Here is a 10,928-nt window from a genome sequence, read left to right as displayed (position 1 = left end):
TAGCTTAGCAAACATAGTCTCTGATCTATCTAAGGCCACTTTAAGTTTCATGAATAAAACAAGGTCCTCTATTAGAAACTTGGAGGCACAAGTGGGTCAGCATAGTAAGAAAATCACTGAAACTCCTCCTAGTACTCTCCCAAGCAATACTGAAGAGAATCCAAAAAGAGAGTGCAAGGCCATTGACATAGTTAAAATGGCCGAACCTAGAGAGGAAGGGGAGGACGTGAATTCCAATGAGGAAGACCTCATGGGACGTCTCCCAGACAAGAAGGAGTTCCCTACTGAGGACCTAAAGCAATCTGAGGCTCATATAGAGACCATAGAGATTCCATTAAACCTCCTTCTGCCATTCATGAGCTCTAAAAACTATTCTTCCTCTGAAGTGGATGAAGATGTAACTGGAGAGCAAGTTGCTCAATATCTAGGAGCTATCATGAAGCTGAATGCCAAGTTGTTTGGTAATGAGACTTGGGAAGATGCCTCATTGCTCATTAGTGAACTAGATACATGGGTTCAGCAAACTTTACCTCAAAAGAAACAAGATCCTGGTAAATTCTTAATACCCTGTACCACGGGCACCATGACCTTTGAGAAGGCTCTGTGTGACCTGGGGTCAGGTATAAATCTTATGCCACTCTCTGTAATGGAGAAGCTGGGAATCTTTGAGGTACGAGATGCCACTATCTCATTATAGATGGCAGACAAGTCTGTAAGACAAGCTTATAGATTGGTAGAGGATGTGTTAGTGAAGGTTAAAGGCCTTTACATCCCTGCTGATTACATAATCTTAGACACTAAAAAGGAGGAGGATGAATGCATCATTCTTGGAAGACCCTTCCTAGCCACAGTAGGAGCTGTGATTGATGTTGACAGAGGAAAGCTAATCCTTCAATTGAATGGGGACTACCTAGTGTTTAAAGCTCAAGGATCTTCCTCTACAACCATGGAGAGGAAGCATGAAAGCTTCTCTCAATACAGAGTCAAACAGAGCCCCCACAATCAAACTCTAAGTTTGGTGTTGGGAGGCCACACCCAAACTCTAAGTTTGGTGTACCAAACTTTAAGTTTGGTGTTGAGAAACCCCCACATCCAAACTCTAAGTTTAGTGTTGGGAGTTCACAACATTGACCTGATCACTTGTGAAGCTCCATGAGAGCTCATTGTCAAGCTATTGACATTAAAGAAGCGCTTATTGGGAGGCAACCCAATTTTTATTTATTTATATTTTTATTGTTCTTTTATGTTTTATTAGGTTCATGGTCATGTGGAGTCACAAAATAAATACTAAAATTAAAAATAGAATAAAAAATAGCAGAAGAAACAGCACACCCTGGAGGAAGAGCTTAAATGCCAGTAAGGAGCATCTGGCTGGCGTTTAACGCCAGAACAGAGCATGAATCTGGCGTTGAATGCCAGAAACAAGCAGCAGCCTGGCGTTCAAATGCCAGGATTGTACCCTGAGGAAAGCTTGCGTTAAACGCCAGAAACAAGCATGGAACTGGCCTTTAACACCAGAAACATGCTGCAGATTGGTGTTGAACGCCCAAAACAAGCAAGGAACTGGCGTTCAACACCAGAAACAAGCATCAATCTGGTGTTGAATGTCAGGATTGCATGCAGAGGGCATTTTACACGTCTCATTGGTGCAGGGATGATAATCTTTGACACCTCAGGATCTGTGGACCCCACAGGATCATCTCAGGATCTGTGGACCCCACAGGATCCCTACCTACCTCAACTTACCTTCTCTCTTCTTCACACAATCCAATAACACTCTTCCCCAAAAACCTTTCACCAATCACCTCAATCTCTCTTTCCTATCACTTCTTCACCACTCACATCCATCCACTCTTCCCCATAAACCCTACTTACCTTCAAATTCAAAATCCTTTTCCCACCCAGACCCACCCTAATGACCGAACCTACTACCCTCTCCCTCCACTATATAAACCCCTCTATCCTTCTTCATTTTCACACATCACAACCCTCTCTTATCCCCCTTGGCCAAATACACATCCCTTTCCCTCTCCTTCAAATCTTCTTCTTCTTCTATTCTTTCTTTTCTTTGCTCGAGGGCGAGCAAAATTCTAAGTTTGGTGTGGTAAAAGCATAGCTTTTTTGTTTTTCCATAACCATCTATGGCACCTAAGGCCGGAGAAACCTCTAGAAAAAGGAAAGGGAAGACAAAAGCTTCCACATCCGAGTCATGGGAGATGGAGAGATTCATCTCCAAAGCCCATCAAGACCACTTCTATGATGTTGTGGCCAAGAAGAAGGTCAAAAGGCAAGCCGGTTCAATTAAGAAGACTGGACCTTAAGCCTGTGGCTAGAGGATGGTTGGAGTTCATCCAACACTCCATCATCCCCACTAGCAACCGATCCGAAGTTACTGTGGATTGGGCCATCATGATCTATAGCATCATGATTGGAGAGGGAGTAGAAGTTCATGAAGTCATCTCTCTAGAAGACTTGAGTTATAACATGGACCAATTAAGGGTGGAGCACCAAGAGCACTCCATCATTCCCAATGAGATTAGAGAATATCAAAAAACTATGAGGGAAGAGCAACAAAGGCAACGAAGAGACATAGAGGAGCTCAAGGACATCATTGGTCCTTCAAGAAGAAGATGCCACCATCACTAAGGTGGACTCATTCCTTGTTCTTATTTCTCTGTTTTTCAATTTTTATGCTATATGTTTGTCTATGTTTGTGTCTTTCCTACATGATCATTAGTATTTAGTAACTATGTCTTAAGGCTATGAATAATTCTATGAATCCTTTACCTCTCTTAAATGAAAAATGTTTCTAATACAAAAGAACAAGAAGTACATGAGTTTTGAAATGCCTTGAATTTAGTTTAATTATATTGATGTGGTGACAATACTTTTTGTTTTCTGAATGAATGCTTGAACAGTGCATTTTTTTATCTTGTTGTTTATGAATGTTAAAATTATTGACTCTTGAAAGAATGATGAACAAGAGAAATGTTATTGATAATCTGAAAAATCATGAAATTGATTCTTGAAGCAAGAAAAAGCAGTGAAAAAGCAAAAGCTTGCGGAAAAAAAGTGGCAAAAAAAAGAAAAAAAAAGAAGAAAAAGAAAAAGCAAGTAGAAAAATCCAATAGCCCTTAAAACCAAAAGGCAAGGGTAAAAAGGATCCAAGGCTTTGAGCATCAATGGATAGGAGGGCCCAAGGAAATAAATCCAGGCCTAAGCGGCTAATCAAGCTGTCCCTAACCATGTGCTTGTGGCATGCAGGTCCAAGTGAAAAGCTTGAGACTGAGTGGTTAAAGTCGTGATCCAAAGCAAAAAGAGTGTGTTTAAGAGCTCTAGACACCTCTAACTGGGGACTTTAGCAAAGCTGAGTCACAATCTGAAAGGGTTCACCCAGTCATGTGTCTGTGACATTTATGTATCTGGTGGTAATACTGGAAAATAAAGTGCTTAGGGCTATGGCCAAGACTCATAAAAGTAGTTGTGTTCAGGTATCAACATACTTAACTAGGAGAATCAATAACACTATCTAAACTCTGAGTTCCTATAGATGCCAATCATTCTAAACTTCAAGGGATAAAGTGAGATGCCAAAACTGTTCAGAAGCAAAAAGCTACAAGTCCCGCTCATCTAGTTAGAACTAATATTCATTGATATTTTGAGATTTATAGCATATTCTCTTCTTTTTATCCTATTTGATTTTCAGTTGCTTGGGGACAAGCAACAATTTAAGTTTGGTGTTGTGATGAGCGGATAATTTATACGCTTTTTGGCATTGTTCTTAGGTAGATTTTAGTAAGATCTAACTACTTTTAGGGATTTTTTTATTAGTTTTTATGCAAAATTCACATTTCTGGACTTTACTATGAGTTTGTATGTTTTTTTGTGATTTCAGGTATTTTTTAGCTGAAATTGAGAGACCTGAGCAAAAATCTTATTCAGGCTGACAAAGAACTACTGATGTTGTTGGATTCTGACCTCCCTGCACTCGAAATAGATTTTCTGGAGCTACAAAACTCCAAATGGCACGCTTTGAACGGCATTGGAAAGTAGACATCCAGGGCTTTCCCACAATATATAATAGTCCACACTTCATTCGAGTTTAGATGATGCAAACTGGTGTTCAACGCCAGTTCCATGCTGCATTCTGGAGTAAAACGCCAGAAACACGTCACAAACCAGAGTTAAATGCCAAACAGACGTTACAACTTGGCGTTTAACTCCAAAAGAAGACTCTGCACGTGTAAAGCTCAAGCTCAGCTTAAGCACACACCAAAGTGGGCCCCGAAAGTGGATTTCTGCATTTAGACTTATTTCTGTAAACCCTAGTGGCTAGTTTAGTATAAATAGAACTTTTTACTATTGTACTAGTGTCAGTCTTTTGACCACGTCTAGTCCTTCTCCCTATTTTCAAATTCATATCACATTTTGGGGGCTGGCCATTCGGCCATGCCTGGACTACCATCACTTATGTATTTTCAACGGTGGAGTTTCTACACACCATAGATCAAGGGTGTAGAGCTCTGCTGTACCTCAAGTTTTACTGCAATTACTACTATTTTCTATTCAATTCGGCTTATTCTTGCTCTAAGATATTCATTGCACTTCAACATGATAAATGTGATGATCCGTGACACTTATCATCATTCTCACCTATGAACGCGTGACTGACAACCACTTCCGTTCTACCTTAGAACGAGCGAGTATCTATTGGATTCCTTAATCAGAATCTTCGTGGTATAAGCTAGAACCCTTTGGCAGCAATTCTTGAGAATCTGAAAAGTCTAAACCTTGTTTGTGGTATTTCGAGTATGATTCAAGGATTGAATGACTGTGATGAGCTTCAAACTCGCAATTATTGGGCGTAGTGACATACGCAAAAGAATCAATGCATTCTATTCCGACATGATCGAGAGCCGACAGATGATTAGCCGTACTGTGACAGAGCATTTGGACCATTTTTACTGAGAGGATGGGATGTAGCCATTAACAACGGTGATGCGCTACATACAGCTTTCCATGGAAAGGAGTATGAAGGATTGAAGGAAGGCAGTAGGAGAGCAGAGATTCAACAGGGACAAAGCATCTCTATACACTTATCTGAAATTCCCACCAATGATTTACATAAGTAACTCTATCTTTATTTTATGCTTTATTTATTATTATTTTCGAAAACTCCATAACCATTTATTATTCGCCTAACTGAGATTTACAAGATGACCATAGCTTGCTTCATACCAACAATCTCCGTGGGATCGACCCTTACTTACGTAAAGTTTATTACTTGGATGACCCAGTACACTTGTTGGTTAGTTGTGCGAAGTTGTGAAGAATGTGAGTGAACCATAGTAGTGTGCACCATGTTTTTGGAGCCATTACTAAGAATTGTTCGAGTTATAAAAAGTGTAAATCACAATTTTGCCTATCAGGACTCAAAGAGGAATGATGATATTGATGAATGTTGAGAGTGTGCGGGGCATATATCTCCGTGTAGCAGATTTTTCTACTGCATGACTAGTTGTTGTTGAGAGTGTGCGGGGCCTATATCCCCGACGTAGCAAATTTTTTTGCTGCATGACTAAGTGTTATTGATAGTGTGCGGAGCCTATATCTCCGGCGTGGCAGATTTCTCTGGTGCATGATTTGTTGTGGTTATTTCCTTCTCTGCTGTAGGAAGTGTGCGGGGCCTATATCCCAGGCATAGTAGACTCCCTACTACATGAGTATGCAGGTCACTATATCTCTGGCATAGTAGATTCGATGCTGCATGAGTGTGCAGGGCACTATATCCCTGGCGTGGCAGAAAAGGCTACATCCGGGAGGATGTGTCGGGTTGACATTTACAGACCGACAAGTGATATCACGAGCCAATAGGATAGGCATTCATCATATGCATCTCTTATGTGCTTGCATGCTTTGACTACTTGAGTTTGCCTAATTGTATAAAGTGTCTACTTGCTTCTTGAATTACTTGCTATATATGTGTAAACTACCTGTGTTTTCCTTGCTTGCATTATTTGTGTTTGTCTGGTGCTAAGGAGGTTAGGTAGGCGATGGTGATGGGATCGCACGGAGGTTAGGTTGGCGAAGACTGTGGGATACTGATGAGCGGATAATTTATACGTTTTTTGGCATTGTTTTTAGTATGTTTTTAGTATATTTTGGTTAGTTTTTAGTATGTTTTTATTAGTTTTTATTTAAAATTCACTTTTCTGGGCTTTACTATGAGTTTGTGTGTTTTTCTGTGATTTCAGGTAATTTCTTGCTGAAATTGAGAGACTTGAGCAAAAATCTGATTCAGAGACTGAAAAAGGACTGCAGATGCTGTTGGAATCTGACCTCCCTGCACTCGAAGTGGGTTTTCTAGAGCTACAGAAGCCCAATTGGAGCACTCTCGATTGCGTTGGAAATTAGACATTCTGGGCTTTCTAGCAATGTATAATAGTCCATACTTTGCCCGAGATTTGATGGCCCAAACCGGCGTTGCAAATCAGCTTCAGAATTCCCGACGTTTAACGTCGGAACTGGCACAAAAATTGGAGTTAACCGCCCAAACTGGCACAAAAGCTGGCGTTTAACTCCAGGAAAAGTCTCTACACATGAAAGCTTTAATGCTCAGCCCAAGCACACACCAAGTGGACCCCGGAAGTGGATTTTTACGTCATTTACTCATTTCTGTATACCCTAGGTTACTAGTTCACTATTAATAGGGCCTTTTGACATTGTATCTTTACCTCATGACACATTACACGTTTCTTATTGTATCTTCTACGGCATGAGTCTCTAAACCCCATGGTTGGGGGTGAGGAGCTCTGCTGTGTCTTGATGGATTAATGCAATTACTACTGTTTTTCATTCAATCACGCTTGCTTCTATTCTAAGATATCACTTGTTCCTCAACTTGATGAATGTGATGATCTGTGACACTCATCATCATTCTCACCTATGAATGTATGCCTGACAACCACCTCCGTTCTACTCTAGATTGAGTGAATATCTCTTGGATTCCTTAATCAGAATTTTCGTGGTATAAGCTAGAATTGATGGCGGCATTCAAGAGAATCCGGAAGGTCTAAACCTTGTCTGTGGTATTCTGAGTAGGATTCAAGGATTGAATGACTGTGACAAGCTTCAAACTCCTGAGGGTTGGGCGTTAGTGACAGACGCAAAAGAATCACTGGATTCTATTCCAACCTGATTGAGAACCGACAGATGATTAGCCGTGCTGTGACAGAGCGCGTTGAACATTTTCACTGAGAGGATGGGAGGTAGCCATTAACAACAGTGAAACCCTACATACAGCTTGCCATGGAAGGAGCCTTGCGTGCATGAAGAAGAAGGCAGTAGGAAAGCAGTGATTCAGAAGATAGAGCATCTCCAAAAACTCAACCTGTTCTCCATTACTGCAAAACAAGTATCTATTTCATGTTCTTTTACTTTTCACAATTAAACCTGAGAATTATTGATATCCTGACTAAGAGTTACAAGATAACCATAGCTTGCTTCAAGCCGACAATCTCTGTGGGATCGACCCTTACTCACGTAAGGTATTACTTGGACGACCCAGTGCACTTGCTGGTTAGTTGTGTGGGATTGCAAAAGTGTGTGCACCAAGTTTTTGGCGCCGTTGCCGGGGATTGTTCAAGTTTGTACAACTGACGGTGTATTTTGTTGCTTAGATTAGGACTGTTTTATTTTTGTTGGTTTAGAGTCTTTTATTTGAGTTTAGTTTCATATTTTAAGTTTGGTGTCAATTGCATGTTTTTGTTTTCTTTTAATTTTTCGAATTTGCATGTTTTTAGTCCTTTCTTGATCTTTAAAAGTTCTAAGTTTGGTGTTTTCTTTGTGTTCTCCTTTAAAATTTTCGAGAATTTGTGTTTGATTTCCTAAAAAATTTTAAGTTTGGTGTCATTTTGTTGTCTTTCTCTTTCCTAATTTCAAAAATCAAATCTGTTTCAAAATAAATTTTAATCATATCTTTTCTATTGCTAATTCCAAAATCTTTTTTTAACTAATTAATTGATTTAGTTTTCAATTTGCTTTGATTTTATTTTCTTTTAGTTTTCGAAATTTTACTTTATTTTTTAATTGCTAATTCCAAAATCTTTTTAATCAATTAATTAATTTAGTTTTCAAATTGCTTTGATTTTATTCTCTTTTGGTTTTCAAATTTTTATTTTATTTTTCATTCATTTTAGTTTATTATTTTCGGTTACTTTAAAAAAAATAAAAAAATAAAAAAATATTCTATACTTTACTTGTGAATCCATATCATTTCCCTTTCTCCATCATGGACCTAAGGGAAATTGAGCAGTCCAGAAGGACTCTGGGGTCATATGCTAACCCCATTACAGCTGCATATGGGAGTAGCATCTGTATACCTCCCATTAAAGCAAGCAGTTTTGAGCTAAATCCTCAACTCATTGTCATGGTGCAGCAAAACTGCCAGTATTCCGGTCTTCCACAGGAAGAACCTACTAAGTTTCTGGCACAGTTTTTACAAATTGCTGACACAGTACGAGATAAAAAGGTGGATCAGGATGTCTACAGATTATTACTGTTTCCATTTGCTGTAAAAGATCAGGCTAAGAGGTGGTTGAATAACCAACCCACAACAAGCATAAAAACATGGAGACAATTATCAGACAAATTCCTGAATCAATTTTACCCTCCAAAAAGGATGACACAGCTAAGGCTGGACATCCAAGGCTTTAAACAAGAGGACAATAAATCCCTTTATAATTCCTGGGAGAGGTACAGAGGTATGCTAAGAAAATGCCCCTCTGAAATGTTTTCAGAGTGGGTACAGTTAGACATCTTCTATTATGGGCTCACAGAAAAAGCTCAGATGTCTTTAGACCACTCAGCTGGTGGATCTATACACATGCGGAAGGCGATTGAAGAGGCTCAAGAGCTCATAGATACAGTTGCTAGAAATCAACATTTATACTCAAGCAATGAGTCCTCTATAAAAGAAGAAGCTATGGCAGTAACTACTGATCCTAACCCTCAAGAACAGATGGTTGAGCTTAATCAGCAATTACTCATGATGACAAAATAGTTAGCAGAATTTAAAGAGATGCTCCAAGAAACTAAAATTGTTAACAAGAATATGGAAGCACAATTAAATCAGACAAGACAGTAACTATCTAAACAGATAACAGAAGAATGCCAAGCTGTTAAATTAAGGAGTGGGAAAACATTGAATGTATCAACTCAAAGCAGCAGAAAGCTAAGAAAGGAACGACTGACAGAGTATAACCAAACCACTGTCTAAAATCCCTCTGAGGACAGTAAGAGCCCAGAGAGGAATACTTATGGCGTTCACACGCCAGAAAGGGGGAAAAGTTGGCGTTAAATGCCCATTCCCTGCCCAGTTCTGGCATTCAAACGCCAGAAAGGGTGGAAAAGTTGGCGTTAAACGCCCATTCCTCACCCAATCCTGGCGTTCAAACGCCAATGAGGAATCAGACACCTGAGAGTACTGATAGTAACCCTTCTAAGAAGGCTTCTCCAACCACTTCTGTAGGAAATAAACCTGCAACAACTAAGGCTGAAGAGTATAAAGCCAAGATGCCTTATCCTTAGAAACTCCACCAAGCGGAACAGGATAAGCAATTTGCCCGCTTTGCAGACTATCTCAGGACTCTTGAAATAAAGATTCCGTTTGCAGAAGCACTTGAGCAAATACCTTCTTATGCTAAGTTCATGAAAGAGATCTTAAGTCATGAGAAGGATTGGAGAGAAACTGAAAAAGTGTTTCTCACTGAAGAATGCAGTACAGTCATTCTGAAGAGCTTACCAGAGAAGCTTCAAGATCCAGGAAGCTTTATGATACCATGCACATTAGAATGTGCTTATACCAAGACAGCCCTATGTGACCTTGGAGCAAGTATCAATCTAATACCTGCATCCACTATCAGAAAGCTTGGGTTGACTGAAGAAGTCAAACCAACCCGGATATGCCTCCAACTTGCTGATGGCTCCATTAAATACCCATCAGGCATAATTGAGGACATGATTGTCAAGGTTGGGCCATTCGCCTTTCCAACTGACTTTGTAGTGCTGGAAATGGAGGAGCACAAGAGTGCAATTCTCATCCTAGGAAGACCCTTCCTAGCAACTGGACGAACTCTCATTGATGTACAAAAAGGGGAAGTGACCCTGAGAGTCAATGAGGATGAGTTCAAGTTGAATGCTGTCAAAGCTATGCAACATCCAGACAAATCAAATGACTGCATGAGCATTGATATTATTGACTCTTTAGTGGAAGAGATCAATATGACTGAGAGTCTCGAATCAGAGCTAGAGGATATCTTTAAAGATGTTCAGCCTGACCTGGAGGAACCAGAGGAAATAAAAGAACCTCTGAAAATTCCTCAGGAAGAGGATAAGCCTCCTAAACTTGAGCTCAAGCCACTACCACCATCCCTGAAGTATGCATTTCTGGGAGAAGGTGACACTTTTCTAGTGATTACAAGCTCTGCTTTAAACTCACAGGAAGAGGAAGCACTAATTCAAGTGTTAAGGACGCATAAGACAACTCTTGGGTGGTCCATAAGTGATCTTAAGGGCATTAGCCCAGCAAGATGCATGCACAAGATCCTATTGGAAGATAATGCCAAGCCAGTGGTTTAACCACAGAGGCGACTAAATCCAGCCATGAAGGAGGTGGTGCAAAAAGAGGTCACTAAGTTACTAGAGGCTGGGATTATTTATCCTATTTCTGATAGCCCCTGGGTGAGCCCTGTCCAAGTTGTACCCAAGAAGGGAGGCATGACAGTGGTTCATAATGAAAAAAATGAACTGGTTCCCACAAGAACAGTTACAGGGTGGCGTATGTGTATTGACTACAGAAGGCTCAATACAACCACCAGAAAGGATCATTTTCCTTTACCATTCATAGACTAAATGCTAGAAAGACTAGC

General features: G+C 40.0%; 1 pseudogene; it reads left to right on the top strand.

Moving 5' to 3' along the window:
- LOC110279302 (uncharacterized) overlaps positions 1–10,928 on the top strand; it is a 172,909-nt pseudogene that overhangs the window by 75,500 nt on the left and 86,481 nt on the right.

Source organism: Arachis duranensis, chromosome 3 (genome assembly GCF_000817695.3).
Source record: "Arachis duranensis cultivar V14167 chromosome 3, aradu.V14167.gnm2.J7QH, whole genome shotgun sequence".
NCBI classification, from domain to species: domain Eukaryota; kingdom Viridiplantae; phylum Streptophyta; class Magnoliopsida; order Fabales; family Fabaceae; genus Arachis; species Arachis duranensis.
Note: the sequence above shows the minus strand (reverse complement) of the source record. Positions and strands in the feature narration are given on the sequence as shown.